We start from the raw sequence: 17,216 nt of genomic DNA on the forward strand, positions 1-17,216 counted from the left end.
TCTCATGACCTGAGTGAAATTGGCAGGCAAAACAGACAGGAAAACAGAATTTAAGTGGAAAACAGAGGCTGCCTTAGGAAGATACTTACACCAAACCAAACAAAGTTAAGAGGGAATATATCAATTGCTCAGAGCAAGATCCAGCTGATGATGGACAGATGATAAATGTGATATTAATTATCATCTTGGCTTGTCCTCTGAGGAAATGTCCGTTCAACTATTGTGCTATTCACTTCAAAGAGAATTCAGATCTGACTTTGCTATGCCTTCTTCCACCCTAACTATCTACACACACACCATTCTCTTGTTATGAGGGAAATGACAGGTGGCACAGCTTCAAAAGAGAACAACTTACAGGAATTCATAAATAATGGAAATCAGTAATGGCAGACTGCATCCCTAATGACTATATTTATTTATAGCCCCTTTCATAGCCAACAGGGCTGAGCTTCTCACAGGGACGGGTTGGATTTGTTAATTAGGCAGGAGAAAAAGCAGCAGATCAGAAAAAGGAGGCACAGGAAGGTTCACAGGATCATGCATTCTGTCTGCGTGGTTGATGACCTGCAAGGCTGCCCACCTGCTGTTTATTATACTGTGCTCCGTATTTGACATTCACTGCTTTTTTTGCAGCTTCAAACAGTCTACAGAAGTAGGAGGAACATGTAGGTTTGCTAGCATTTCTCTATTTTACCTTCACTGGACTGTATCTCCTATGAAAGATATTTGGGAATATCAGTGGCTTTGGTGGGGGATGAGGCGGGGCAGGATTGAAAGTGACGGCACTTTCAACCTAGCTGTGTAGAAGCCCTTTGAAGTAGGCAAGATCAAGAAACAGGCAGAGCGGGGATTTCAGGAATGCTTTTGATTGTTGTAGGTTTGAATAACAGAATCTTTAAGGCCTGTTTCTCCCTGCCTGTCTTATACCGAACAACATCAAGGTGGAGTTATTCTGAGTTTCTTTCTCATACTTTCCCCCACCCCCACCCCTACTTAACAGTTCACTCATTCCTTCCCCATATCTAAGACCAGGTCTAACTTCTTTCATGCCATGCATACTTTCATCAAGGTCGCTGAGGTTGGAATCTCCCTCTTAAAAAAAAAAAATAGGGGAATGCTCATGTTTATAGCCGAAAGGTTTTGTAGCAGCAAGTCCTGATTACCTTTTCAGTGATCTTGGTACAGAACAAGAGCCTCCACCTCATTTTCATTTTCAAGAAACTTTTAATTAAAATGACTTTAGTGTGCCCCTGTGCCTTATTTTCTCAAAATTGAATTGATTAAGGAAATGTTCTGCCAAGTTAACGAGAAACACTTTTGAAAATACATTTTCTTTACAAAACTGAGCTTCCTGTTGTTAAAGTCACAGCTTTCAGTAAATAATTAAATTGTCTGATTAGTTGTCAGATTTATTTCTTGGTCTGTGACACAGCAGAGTGCTTTCTGGGCTGGAATGTAGGAAAAAACAGTTTACTGCTTAGGGTGTAATGTGGAATTTCAGGGCTGTGAGCATGTGTGCGTGTGTGTGTGTGTGTGTGCAGATGTGTACATGCGCAGCCCATCTGCCCTGTCCCTGTTTCAGTGCATTAGTCAAGTGATTATCAAGGTAGATATCATGATCCATTGGCAATAGATAAACTTTCAGATTTGGAAGGGACCAGCAGGTTTTCATGTCTGCTGCCAATGTTGTCTAGATTGTTTGTTCTCCTTTTTATACCACCAATCCCTTAAGAAGCTCAGGATGGCACACATAGACTATTCCCCTATTATCCAAGATCATTCTGTATATTTCATTGGTTTGAAGAATACAGATTTTCCAAATTCAATCCAGATCATTATACTGAAATTAAGGGATTCCGTTTTTTCCTGTCACAAGTTTCCTTATTTAGAAATAAAGAGATAGTTTGCTTTTTTATAAATAATTATCTGGTCTTGGATATGATTATCTTCAAAAGGACAAGAATATGGAAGAAAAGAATAGGGAGGAAGGAACTGCAGGACAAAATAATAGGGAAGGAAGAATAAATCTAGGTGTAGGTGAGACTAGCACAAACATAAAATGAATCTAGCAGTCTCATGCCCTTGTTGATCAGAGCACCTATGTCTGCATTATAGCAACCTATCTTCACCAAGGCATAGCATGTGATGGTGACAATGCAGTATTCTTATTTGGAACTGGGGGAGATGGGCGGCATATAAATTTAATAATAAATAAATAAACTTAGTTCCTAATTGAAATCAATGGCATTTAGAGTTTGTGCTCAATGGGACTTAAGGTTGCATTGATGGTTAAGGGTGAACTGTTGCTCCATGTACATAGTTTAGGAATGGCAAGTTTCAGCTTGATTTCAGTTTCAGTTACTCAGAGCAGTTATTTTCAGCCTTTTAACACAAGTGCACTGCCTATAAGAAAAAGGATTTTTTAAATTATTGTTTGTTCATTTGTTCATTTGAGTCACTCTTGACTCTTGGTGACTACATGGACAAATCTATGCACTTTTCTTGGCAACATTTTCAGAATTGGCTTTCCATTACCTTCTTCCTAAGGCTGAGAGAGAATGACAGGTCCAAAGTTACCCAGATAGCTTCTTTGCCAAGGCAGGACTAGAACTTATGGTCTATTGGGTTCTAGTCTAGCATCTTTAACCATATATCAAACTGGTTCTCTGAAAGGAAGGTAGCTCCAGATAAATCATGTAAATAAGACAAACAATTTGCTACAGAAATTATGCTTCAGGAATATAGTCCTATAGTGGTTTATATACATTATGGTGTCTCTCCCAATATTCTGTGGAAACTTAGTTAATGGGGGAAGATGTCAGCAATTGAAATATTTATAGTGAATTTTACAAGAGGTGATACTAATAGCAGCTTCCCTCTTAGGACAAATAGCTTCAGAAGTACAACTTTCATTGAAATGGTAGTGCTCAGGACAGATTTAACCTCCTTTCCTTTAAACCATGTTCCCAGTTCTGACTGGAATAATCTGCAATGGTATTTAAATAGCAAAGATCAAAATCATTACATATAATTTACAGTCTTATTTGGACCTAAGAAATGAATCATATAACTCTTTCAATTTCCCCTGATGATGATGAGCATTTCAAAATGTGCTTAGACAGGTGTTCTGTTTTATCAAATTGCTGTCAAGCCTGCTTCTTCAAAGTTCTTTAGCTAGATCCATCTCAGCTCTTACATCAAATCAGAGAGACCTTTAATAGGAAGATATAGTAATGGGGTACTATTACTATTTTATTTTTATTATGCTTGGCAGCTGTCAGATAAAGTTGCTCAGATTTGCTCCAAGTTGGACTCTGGCTTTGAAGCAGATCCCATGGAGATTCTGAGATGCAGTCTGGCTTGATTATCTGGTAAGAGTTTGAACCTCTTACTTCTGATGAAGTGGATGGGGTTCTTGGGGCTGCTAGCTTGACTCCTGTATATTAGATCTATGCCTCTCTTGGTTGGCTAAGGCTTCCCAGGAGGTGACATGGCTGGATTCTAGCAGTGGCTAATTCTTCCCTGAGAGAGGAGGTGGTTCTACCATCTCTTAAGGAGGCAGCGGTGCTGCCCCTCCTCAAAAAGATATTGTTAGACCCAACTTTGCTGGATAACTTTTGTCTAACATTCCTTTTTTAGGGAAGGTTGTTGAAAAAGTGATTGTATGCAGCTCCAGAGAACTCTGGATAAGAGTTAACTCTGATATCTGGACCCCTTCCAGTTGGGTTTCAGACCTGAATATAAGTCAAAATGACATTGATCACACTTGTGATCTCTAGCAGGAGTGAGATGGAGGTAGTGCATCCATCCTTGCTCTCCTTGACTTTCAGACAGTTTCAGTACCACTGAGTATGGTATCCTTCTGGACCAGCTTCGGGAGCTGGGAGTGAGCAGCACTGTGTCTACACTGGTTCTTTTTCTTCCTCCATATGCACCAGCTGGTGTTGGGTGTGGGTGTGGGGGAGAAGTCTAACCCATGGACCCTGCTTTGTGGCATACCACAAAGTGATATAACACTTTTCCCATTCCTGGTTAACATCTACATGAAGCCACTGGGCAAAGTCATCCAATGGCATGGGGTGAGGTATCATCAATATGGAAGTGATATCCAGCTCTCTATCTCTATCCCTGGCTGGCCAAGTGATGCTGTGGTGTCTGAAGGCTGTGGGAGTTTGGATAGGGAAGAGCAGGCTTCAACTCAACCCTAACATGACCGAATTACTTTGAATTTTAAGACCCTCAGTTCTTGAGACTTTCCATTTCTTGTTTTGGATGAGGCTGCACTACTCTAAACAGAACCAGTGTACAATTCGGGGTTTGTCCCAGATTTACAGGTCCTGTTCAAGGAATAGGTGGCAGCTGTGGGCAGGAGGGTTTTTGCACAGCTTCCAGTTTTGCACCAATTGTGCCCATTCCTAAACCAAAAGCCACCTCCTGGGTAGACTACTGCAACACACTCTACATGGGGCTGCCTTTGAAGAACATCTGGAATCTGTAAATCATTCAAAATGCAGTGGCATGGACAATTATGAGTGGCCCTTGATATGCTCATGTGAAATCTCTGCTCCACTTCCTTGGTTACCAGTATGCTTCTAAGTTTAATTCAGGGTCGTGGTGGTTACCTATAAAGACCTTCATGGTATGGCACATTATTTGTGGGACCAACTACCCCTGACCATTCATTGGATCTGACAGAAGAAGCATGCTGCGGGTCCTGTCAATGAAAAAGTGTCTTCTAGTGGGACCCAGGAAGACTGCTTTTTTCTGCCCTGGTGAAAGTCCTGTGGAACTTTATTCCCCTGGAGATCAGATTGGCTGCAACCTATTTATAAAGCAATGTCACATGATGTGTCCTAGAAAGTGCACCTTCACTGTTGCAATGCCTGCCCTCTGAATTAGCATCCATCTGGAGGTTCAGACCATCCCAACTCTGAAAATCTTTAGATCTTTAAAAACCCGCTCCCCCCTCCCCCCTCCCCCCCCAAAAAACACCTCTTAGATTGCTGCTGTACCCATTTGGTATATTATGCTTATCTTGGCTATGGTGTGCAGTTTCATCTGACATGTTTAGTTCTATTTTTAAGTTTATTGTATTTTTTTAGGTATTATATTGATTTTAATTGTACACCTGTGAGACTTTTGAACTGTGATGGCCTTATACATTAAAATTATAAATATAAATATAATACCTTAAATAAATATTTTATTCATGTTTATTATTAATTTTGATTATGTAAAAATAGTGCATTTTAAAATAAATGAGTCTTGTTATTTTTTTGTGGGGGAGGCAAAATAATATCATCTATTTGGGATTAGGCCGAATACACTGATAAAGATAAATAATATTATCAAGAGTGTGTATGCTTAAATGCCCTTAGATATAATTTTCAGAAATGTAAGGAAAATAACTGTTACATTTCTTGTAATGTGTATGTCTCTGCATGTATGTGTATATATTGCACTAAACTGGACACTGCGGCTTATTATGTTGCATCTTAAGCCACTCTGCTTGTTCTTTTGAGAAACACAGTTTTAAAAGTTCAACTTTATATTACTCTCTGTTAATTATGGTGAGTTTTTTAAAGATTCACAGGCAAGGCACTTTTTGGTTTTCCATTTATAGCTGATAATACTGCATCCTATAGCACGAAAAAATTCATTTAGTATACACTCCACATATACCACAACTAGCAACCCTGTAACTCAAGCTTCCTAATATTGGGGTTGTTTTCCCCAGTAATCTTCTGCTAGAGGATCCTTTTTGAAGATTTTCTACTGCCACCATCTCATTTTTATATCCCTGGGGCATGCCAGGAGGAAACTTTGGTTCAAAGGCCTATTTCTTAAAAAGAAATGTGACCTAGGAATTAATGCCTAGGAACACATGAAAAATAATCACTGTTCTTCTTTGTTCCTCCCACTCCTGCTTATTTAGTAAAAGCCCTTTCCCACTAAGCTCTTTTTTAAAAAAAATTAAAATCAGTGAAATAATTTCCACCTTAAAATGATCAGGTACCTGATACAGCTGTAGCAAGTTCTGACAGCAAAGAATATCAGTGCTAGTCAGCTTGTTTTGCTACCTGTCACCTGAGAGCAAGACCAGTTCTGCTGCTTTTTTTTATTGGGGTGACAGACTATAGTTATTAATTCTCAAACCAGCAAAATTGGTGATTTCTGGATACTGAAAAATTGCCTTTAGCTACAGCCTAGATTCAAAGAAGAATATCTCCCATCTTCTATTAGACATCAGACAGGTCCCTCAGAAGCTGGAAACTTTGCCTTCCAGAAGCACAAGAAACTCCAGCTTACCATTCTCCTCAAAGATTTTCTGCTGTTGTAACGTTGCATCTTGTTTTAGAAGTTCACTCGGAAAGGCGATTTCTCCCATTTGATACTTATTCTACCACATATGCCCATAGGAGTTACAGAATAGCATTGAATCAGAAAGTAAGGCACTGCAGGGATGATTTCATTAGGCAAATGACCTAAACCACAGGAGACATTTGATCAGCAGCATGCATAGTCTGCTGGACTGAAGTCTGTTAGAACAAGGTTTCACTGTACTTCAGTTGTGGTCTGCAATTGACTAGAATAGTTGGCAAGCCACTTATGAACCATTTACTTTGGCTTTTAAGGGAAATATTAGACTAAAGTCATCTTTGAGCTTGATTTCTGGTCACTTAACATTGACATATTCCATGCACTTTTCTTGAAATGATATGAAGGTGGGTTGTCATTTCCTGCTTCTGGGACATCTGTCTTGTGTGTCTGCCTTAGCTCTCTGTCTCTCTGTCATCTTCCTAGTCCAGTAGCCTTTATCCCTCAACTTCCCAGAAGGTCCCCAGAGAATGCCTCCCATTCAAGTTCTGATCAGAGCTGACCCTGTTTAGCTTTTTTGGTCAACAAAGGTCAGCTAGGTGTGCCCTCCAGCTGGACAGAGATTAAAGTATATTATATCAAACCAAAGCATTGCAGGAAAATTTATACAGTATTTTATTTTTTAAGGTCACCTGTTGATAAAGGCTGTGCGCATATCTCATTGGGTACAAATTATGCCACTGTCTCAGATACCATGAGAGGGGACCATTTATATTTCTCAGTGTGTTAAAAAATAGAAGTAAAAACTTTGCAGTCTAGGCATGTTTAGTCTCAGACAGTCCACTGCATTTTGAAGAGGTTCTTTTCAGCTAATGTGAATGGGTTTCATTTTAATTAATGATACTGTTAAGTGTTCATTATTTTTGGCAGTTCTTCTATTTCTGGTATACTGTTATAACATGGAATTAAACACATTTTAAAATGGCCTTCCCTTCTAACAATGAATTGCTTACCTTGTGATTTTGATAATGTGAAGGGTTTTTTAAATTAATTAAGCAGTTCATTGGTTAAAGGCAAATGATACATCAGTTCATATTTTTCTGTTGTTTTTTTTTAAGGAACTTAAGAAGTAAGTCTGACAGTCAAAATTAATCAGAAATTTTAACAAAAAGAAATATAAAATATGAACATTTCAATTGTGTTTGTTTTGAGAAAATGCTAATTAATACTATTTAAAGTACCTTTAGCACATAGCCATAGACATTGTCAAAGCACAATTCTAGCTATATTTACTTAGAAGAAATTAATACTGTATTTAGTTAGGAATATTTCAAGGAAGGTAATCCAAAATAGTGTAATCCATTTGTACTTGACAATTTTTGGGAAAAAAACTGCACAATTTGGAACAATGAAAAGGAATTAACCTATAACACAATATATGCGGCAATCTAAAAAGAACAGCAAAGCAAACAATTTGGAATGAGTGAATGAATGAATCAATCAATAAAACAGAATACAAGCCATTATAGGAGTGAATTACTCAGCAAGCTACTACAAAAATAGTAATCCTTATTTTAAGGAATATTTAATTGATATGCAGCTGTTTAAAATGCAAGTCTGTAAAGATAATATTAGCTTCCATTATTTTTACAAAAATCTACATTGGAGTAAAAGTTTTCTTATAAGAAATGACCCACAGCTTGCTTCAATGGTAAGAATATCATTTAATTTGCAAGTGGGATTTGATAGTAGCTCTGTGGTTGTATTCTGCTAGTCACATTGGTGTCCACAAAGAGGGGCAAAATGAGCACGGTGATGGATGAGACACCATGCCTGCCATTTGGCCTATACCTTCCTCCTCCAGAGACACCAATGTCTGTTCAGAAATTATATGACCCAGTGGAGTCTCAAAGTGTCAGCCCCACCAGGTAGACCAGACCAGGAACTCAACTCCACAGGAAGGCTAAAACTACTTTTATTGAGATTGGTTATAATAACATAATCTTGCAAGTCTGATTGTGCTGTTGTGATGTACCCAACTGAGAGCAAGAAAAACAAATTTCAGGAGTCTATTGTTGCTTTTGAAGTCTTAGCCTGAGCAGCATATTCTCAGTTTTCTCCAGCATTCTTGATACTTTTATGTCCTTAAACCACTGTTACCTTCTATTGTTTTTTTTCTTTTTTGCCAGTTCCATAGTTACTCCGCTGGGATCATCCCATATTAAGCCAAGTATTTGTTTAATTTGAAACATCTAAAAATACATTTCAAGTTGAATACTCCTAAGCTTCCTTTCTTGGCTGATTTTTAAACTGTGTTCTTTCTCAGCTACTTTGCTGCTATAAATAAACTGGTTCAGCAACTTCAGCAATTCTTAAACTTATATTCCAATATATTAACTTAAGAGCACCTGAAACAGAGATGCCAATCTAGGTAAAATACTTTTAATAACTTCTACTCTCCCTAATTAAGGCAATTGTAAATTAGTCCATTTTTATCAGATCTTTTCTTATTTTACTACTCACTGAAGATGCATCATTTTAATTAGAATTTATTTATTTTTGTTAATTCCATTCCTAAATGTGTAATGAAAACTTAATTGTTTCTTATCTTTTTCAGGTAATGGAGGCACAACATATCTGATTTTTGCAAGCTTATACATAATCCTATTGTTTTTGCATCTTGGCTAATAAGCATAATAGATCTGTAAGAACTAGCAAGCTTCCTTTCTTTACCTGCCTTTATTGTATTTTAGATCATCTTCATGTTGCTAGGATTTTAGCTCCATCCAAAATACCGTTAACAAAGGCAACATTTGAGGATTTTACTCACTTGCATAAGCATTATGGAAGGATTGAGGGAGACAAGATCTCAGGGGTCCTGCTGTAGTGAGATTTTGCTCCAGGTGAAAGAAGAACACAACAGTTCTTCAAGCTGAAGGGATTCTTCCTGAATAATATGATGCTTCTGTAGCTGCTTGGTATATACAGCCTGTAAGATGTGGACTGCCCTCCCCTAAAATACGAGGTGATCTGCTTGGTAAACTGATAGTTCAAGTTTTAAATGAGGTAAGTTGGCATTTGCTTCAGATAATCAGGCAGATGTCAAACAGGCAATGGGATTTTCACATAGATAGGCAATGAAAAATATCCTACCAGAATTCTCAACATCTCTGGGCCAAATGACTGCCTCTTCCAAACTTATGTACATAAAATCCTATCAAGGGCAATCCTTTCAAACTGGCTTGTAGCATGAGATGCTTCATGCTTTAAGAGACATGATGACCTAAAAATAAATCTGCCTTTTCTCTACTAAAGCACGTTATAATCAACATTCATTACATTTCACCTTGCATCAAATGGATGCACCTAAGTGCACCAAATCACACAGATGTAATAGCTCACACCTGGCAGATAGCTGCTTGACATTTTCATACTATTAATGGAAGTGTTTCAAAATGGGAGATGCATAATAGTAGGCTTTGCTTGCAGTATATTAATAAGCAGTGTTCATCTATGTACTTCATACTGTCCACTGACTCTTCTCTTCATGTTATTGATGGAACATAATAATCCACCCAATTTAGCCTTTAGCTGGACAACCATTTTCCTTTAATAACAAAACAGCCAGTTGGTTACTGTGGAAAAAGTTCTGGATGTTCAGCTGTGGGTATTGTTACACTGATCTGAATCCACTGCTTCTAGGACCAAGAGCTCTTCTCATCCTTGTGCTCCAAACTGGAAATGTTACATCCTTATTGGCCCGAATCAGATTGCAGTAAAGAGTGGGAAGGAATGCTTCCTGTTTATTACATGATGTATCTTCTAGATAAAAAGGGATATTGCTTATGGTACATTTCCATGTCTGAAATCAAGGAGTCCGTACCCTCATTATTTCCTCCACACTTGATAGATAATGATGAAAGATGAAACCTCATTTGCGGCCAAGGACCCAGCCTGGCCTACTCTCCAGCTTTCTGCTATTTGTTACCCTTTCCCCTTGAGACTATCTAACTATACCAATCAGGTTTCTTTTTTATATCATTTGCCTCTCTATAATTACGTCCTTTTTCACAGATAGCCTGAGGCAAACAATCCAGATGGTATTTCCCCTAGGTTTAAAAATATACCATTAAACTAAATAAGTAACAATTTGCTGTGCTGTAGTGATATGGCAGAATCCGCCACCTGAAGCAATCTAGCTCATCTCTTGTAATGGCCCTGCTTCACCACGAACATTTTAGTTCATGAGCATGCCAGTGCTTCAGAAATGACTTCAGTTACTTGAAGACTTCAACAGCAGGGTTCAGCGATAACAAATAAACCTCTTTAATCTAGTCATTGCTTCTTTGTTTTTTTTTTAAAAATCCTACTCCCACTTTTTTAAGAGATAGCTTTTACCTCAGGATTTCAGAGTGGGTGTCATGTTGCCATAATTAATTTGTATGATGTTATACTGCATTCTGCCAGCTTCTCAGTATATGAGGGTGACCTCAGACATTGTCTGAAAAGGATTAATTTATCCACTGGCATTCAGTCTGGTGATTTGTTGCTGTATATTTGATGGAAAAGCAAGGAAGAAAGGCCTTTCTTGTTAGTAGTCTTGAGTCTCTGCAAACACATAATTTATCATGCTTATCCCATATAAGTGGCAAACTCAACCTGATTTGCGTATGCTGTTGTATGAGTTAAAAAGAAAAAAAGAAAAGAAAAAAAGACAAAAAAAGACAAAAGACAAAAAAGTTTTCTTTCCTGTGAATATAATTACATTCTCAGCAGCAGCTATTTTTCAACCCAAAGGGGACTTTTGCCTACAATTCTAATTTTGCCACTTTGGCACATTCTTCATTCAGTCTACGTTGTCTGTGTTCTATAAACTATACTGTTCGGTTCATTATTACAAGCTAGTTTCTTCAGAACAAAAACTGTATGCTACAGAAGGAAAGGCTCTTCATATTACCTTCCATATGAACAAGGCTGACACATTCTAATAACTTGGGATGTTTCCCAGACAGGAGTCTGGAGTCTAAAATGTTTAGTCTGCCAAGAATCCAGATTAAAATGCCTTCTTCAAAAGAGAGTTGCTCATGCATGCTGCATTACCATGGCCAATTGTTTCAAAACAATATCGATCCCCTCCCATTTTGAAAGGTGAAATTGAAACTATGGTTAACGAAAATGGACCATATTAAAAGAGGAGAAATACCCTGTTCAGAATGTGGCAGTATACATATATAATAGATGTCAAGTTATTGTTCTTTTCAGAAGAATCTGAATAGTATAATCTGGTGAATGCTAGGAAATAGTTATGTGTTTTGGGGGGAATAGAGGGAATTGTAGCTAAACCAATTTACATGTATAAAGTAGATACAGTGACCTTTGGAGGATGACAAATATTTATTTATTTATTTTATTTATATTTCAAATTTACATACCACCCATTTCACAAAAAGTGACTTTGGACTTTTGATGTCTTGGTCATCCTTCCCCCACCCTTTGTACATGCAGCAATGACAAACATACATATGAAAGGGGCAGGATTTTGATCAAGACACTGGATGCCCGTAAGTAGATGCATTGCAGCTAATCGGTGGTCCCTAATCATGAATACTTTCATAATTTTGACCTACAACTCTCATATAGCTATGCTCATTATGAATCTCTGAACTTGGGAGTTATAGTTCAAAAACTTCTGGGATCTTGAGATTAGGAATTACTGAATTTGATGGAAATATAACAGCAGGAACAACTGCACATTGAAGTAATACAGGAAAAAATCATGCAAGTCTCATGTTGAAAACAAGAAAGCACAAAGTAGACTAGGAGAAGTGAATGATCAACATTGACTGGAAAGTGTGAGAGTTGTGGCTGGAAGTAGGGACAATACATACAAAAGTAAGTGCAGAACTGACAGCAACTTGAGGGGATGTTCATTCTCATACAAGCATGACCCATGGCACCCTATCATTTTCCTAATCCCTTAGGAAGCAACAGCAGTAGAAAAGCAGCCAATGCAAATGTTAAAAGAAATGATCAGATGGGAAGTTGAGTGGGGCAAAGAAGGCAATATTTCTAGCATTAGTAGTAAGGATTAATAAACTGTTTTGGAGAAGACTAGCATGGAATACCAATAATAGTGATAATAATAAGAAAAATTTAGTTTTAAGAAAAAGCAATGATTGTTGGGCATATTATTTAGTGCCGATTCAAAATTATTAATAATAATAGGACTTAGATGTGTTTAATGAAGGTATATTAAAATCAGTGGGTATGAGGGTTAATTCTGACTGATTTATCCCATTAATTATAGTGAACCTGCATTCAACATAATTAAGTCTAGATCTGATCTATCTTGTGGTCTCCTCATGAGGAACAGCTGTCTGGAGCACATGTGGGTGATCTCAAGTCCTCTCCTTGTCCAGAGGAATTATTGAAGAGCTGGTCTACTCTCCGGCCCTCATTCTGTTGCAGTCATCAGCTCTGCTTTTCATGGAGCTGTCTTCAGTCTGCCATTTTTTCCTCTAGAAATCCAATTTATCTCTAATTGTATGATGGTAATGGAAACTTTTCTCCTAAGAAAGCTAACAACTATGTGGACTGCATGAAGCAAAAGATGAATTATGTTCTTTTCATGCATACTACCATTTTAATTTAAATTTCTGCCCCAAGAATACTACCTTATCGTAAGCTTACCTTACAATGCTCTCATAAATCTTACTAAGATAATCTATAATATAGAATGCTTTGTAGTATTTTTGAGATGAGGAGCATCTTTGCAAATCAAAGTGGTTCCAGATGGTAAACTGCTGATTAAAACTAGCCACAAATTTCAGAGAAGTTGATGAGTAAACTAAGAAACTTAGATTTCTAATTTAGGTTTTTATTATTATTATTATTATTATTATTATTATTATTATTATTATTATTGATATTGATATTTTTCAGAGCTTGCTGCCAAATCTAAGTGAATTACCACCTGGAAGAAACTTGAAAGCTGGACAGTTCTGAGATTGCCAACTACTAGAGTTATCATTGTAAAGATATTTTGGAAAGCAGTGAGACTTAAGGCAACAAAATATGCACATTTATCAGGAAAAAATAAAGCATTTAAACAGATTTCATTAATTAAATTATAAGGTCTCTGCCCACTTCATAAATGAGTCAGAAGGAATCATGTGGGATCATGTACAAGTACAGGACCTCCTTCTTCGCTGTCAGCCTGAAAGAGTTTCAGAATTCAACTCATTAAAATTAACATGGCTTTTAAAGCAGCTACAAGTGTTTTTTCCTGGCTTGTGCCAAAGCCTGAAAAAAGTTGGGCTGCTTTAATGAACAGCTAGGAGGTCAAGTGCTTGTGTGAGATCTGCAACATTTTTTTTACAAAACATTTTCAAAGTGTGCAGAGCCCTATCAATTAGTAATAGCATTGTTCTGAGCAGATAATTAGCTAGCAGTCAAGACCCTTGACATTAATAATTTTTTGAAAAGAAATCCTAACATTAATGAAATCAAAACATAGCACTATTTCTTAAATATTAAATATTGGAATGTAGTCAAACAAGTAAGAGCATTGCAGTCTAATTTTGAACAAATTAAGGACTGATGTGCCATAGAAATAATCAGGTTCCAGATTTAAAAGGCTGAAATTTTAAACTAGTGTTTTTGTTTCTTTGCATATTGTTCTACTGTTTGTTTGTTTTTTTCTTTTTTGAGGGGGAGACTCCCATTTTATTTTCTTAGTTACCTTTCTTGTCTTTGGTCTAAGTCTGTTCAGAGTGCTTCCAAACCAATTAGCCATGATGGCTTCTTTGAATTTTTTTGTAATTATTCATATTATCATAATGGCCTAGCAATGCAGGCCTGTAATGTGCCCAATAAAAATTGCACAGCTTATCACAAACAATCTAGTGAAATGGATATGTGGACCAAGAAAGAACACAGAAATGATATCAAGGAGGAATAACAAAGGCATGCGGAATGTAACTGAAAAAAATAGTTTACTCTCATGAATAAGAAACAATGTAAATTGTTTTGCCTCAGATTTGAATGTGATGGAAGCAGAAAGACAAACAATTACACTATATAAAGTGTTGTGGATGTGTTCAGGAAAATTTCAGAGTCATTTGGATGTATTGTTCAATGACAGATTCTTAATGCAAACAAATGTTAATATTCTATAACCTTGTGACTTTTTATACACCAGGTAATGGGATGAACAAGGTCATTGCACTGTTGTATAAATTAAAGACTATACTTCAGATACTATGTCATGCACAACACTTCTCATGCTAATGGTGCATTAAGCTATGCTTGCCCTTTTGAGACCTTACTAATGACTACTACAAATATAAGGCCAAAACCCGTGGTGATTCAGCAGAACTCTTGTTAATGAAGGATCATGGTCTTTATGTTTTAGTTCCTCATTATTGGTTTTGTGAGAATCAGCATAAATGAGCGGCAATTTTTTTCTAGGGTTTTAAAAATAAATTTACTGATTGGAAAACCATAAAAAGGTCCATTTTTTTTCTGATTGGATACCAGCCCAGTATAGTAAAAAGTATAGGTGTCTGGTTGAAGCCACAATGATATCATATGCCTCATGTTGTCATTGCACAAATGACATCATGTGCATCATTTGCACAATTATGTCATGATGTACATGATGTCATTTGTCCCCTAGGAACACCTGTGGTATAGAGATTGAGATCTTTTTTCAGCTTGAAGGCCAAACTGCATCTGTGCTTGATAACTGGAAGAATATGGTTATTGCTCCTCTGTTCAAAGGGAGAGGTAGCAAGAGTGAATGCTATAATTTCAAGGAGATGAGTAGGTAAGTAAGTTTGGCCTTCAAGCTGAAAAAAGATCTCAATTTCTATACCACAGGTGTTCCTAGGGGACAAATGACATCATGTGCATCATGACATAATTGTGCAAATGATGCACATGTCATTTGTGCAATGACAACATGAGGCATATGATATCATTGTGGCTTCAACCAGACACCTATACTTTTTACTATACTGGGCTGGTATCCAATCAGAAAAAACATGGACCTTTTTATGGTTTTCCAATCAGTAAATTTATTTTTAAAACCCTAGAAAAAAATTGCTACTCATTTATGCTGATTCTCACAAAACCAACAATGTCCAACTACTATAGTCAACCATTTGAGCTCCTATAAATATAAGATTTAAAATCCCAAAAGTTGGCAAATATATACTTACATACTCATCTCCTTGAAATTATAGCATTCACTCTTGCTACCTCTCCCTTTGAACAGAGGAGCAATAACCATATTCTTCCAGTTATCAAGCACAGATGCAGTTTGGCCTTCAAAAGTCAAAATGTATAATTCCCCTTTTTAAATTTTAATTTATTGATTTATATGACATGTACTGTATACGTGTGGGTGTATGTGTTTGTGAGAAAAAGAGAGAGAGAAAGGGAGAAAGTACATAGTATTCATTTTCTTTTATATATACAGAAAAGTATGCATTCTCTTTAAACAAGTGTATTGCAACACTGAACATTTTGAACAACTGAGAGTTGGCTAATAATATTTGGAGAATTATGGAAAATCTAGGGCCTTGCCAAATTCCAGTTCACTTTTTAAAGAAATAAAAAAGTCAGGGTATTGGATTTTCTTGTTGAGGTATCTATAAATATTGAGTTCCTCAGTCCTTTCTAAAGAGTAGTCTAGCCTTGTGCTTTTGCTGGGTCCTAAAGAAGTAGCTTTTGCCTATTGCTGCTTGTCAAATCCCAGTTTCAGCACTGAACAATAGAGACTCTGGGGTAGACTGCCTCATTCTGCTCCTAGATTCAGATGTGTCGTTCAGTGGCCTTGGCCTAGCTTTCGTCCCCTTTACTTCAAAATGCATGCTTCTTGAGCTTTTCTTTTTCAAGTGAGTTTTTTTGTTCTTTGAATTAAACCACTGAACTTGGCTCAGATGCTCATATTTAGTAGAATCAGAATGTATTTCTATTTCTGTTGGAATTGTTTTTAAAATGCTGTGCTTTCAGTTTTCATTAAGGAAATTTGAACAAGCATGATTTTTCCTCCCCAAAGATGGATACAGTACATCTTTCAATTGACCCCAGGAAATCACGTTTATAATTACTGAATATTTTTAATTAAGCTTTGACGGTGCTGTTGCAATTTAAATTCTCTCCAACAGACTGGGAGCAAAAGCTTTAAAAATGCCACTCAATTTTTGTTTTATGATTCTTCTTCAAAATGTACTCAACGCTTGAAGGTTTAATTACATCTTGTCTGATTTATTGTTTCCAGAGGTGTGAGACTTAGCCATTTAGCTATTATATTGGTACACTACTTCATGTTTGCGCTTTTCATTTACTTGGATTTTTTTTAAAAATGCATTTTATTATTTTACAATAATTTTATAGGTTTGATTCATATCAAGAAGTCATCTAAATCTTCATCTAAAGACTGGTTTGCTATCTTCATTGGAACATTATATGATATGTACAAATATAATATAAAACTTATAATACCTCTCTAGAAACTCTGTTTCTTCTGAAGCATCCCTGTAAAATGTGTTGTTTTGATATTTTGTCAAACAAAAAGAACTGGAACTTCAATCAACTTAACTGCATTCATGTCCTCTTGAAATCAGTAAGAAAACTTGGTAAAACATACTGTACATATGCATTACACCAGGCCCATTCCTGATAAGCAATATTATGCAAAATTCAGCGAAGGAATGAGAAATAGCAAGCCAAAGAAATCAAAGTCATGAGATGAGAAAAGAAAATGAAATGTAACTTAATTAGTTTACACCTGCACTATTCACTATCCCTCTACATATATCTCTGTCTTTGCAAACCATCCTTGATTCTATAAAGTCCATAGAGTACTTGGTATATTGCTTTTTGTCCTTTAA

The 17,216-nt window shown here is 36.7% G+C and overlaps 1 protein-coding gene across 2 annotated transcripts in view; it reads left to right on the top strand.

Moving 5' to 3' along the window:
- Positions 1-17,216, top strand: part of CNTNAP2 (contactin associated protein 2) — a 1,202,163-nt gene that overhangs the window by 41,188 nt on the left and 1,143,759 nt on the right. The window lies entirely within an intron of this gene.

This window comes from Python bivittatus, unplaced genomic scaffold (assembly GCF_059951505.1).
Source record: "Python bivittatus isolate LINGU-HERP-01145 unplaced genomic scaffold, Pbiv_v1 ctg000610_np1212, whole genome shotgun sequence".
Taxonomy (NCBI): Eukaryota; Metazoa; Chordata; class Lepidosauria; order Squamata; family Pythonidae; genus Python; species Python bivittatus.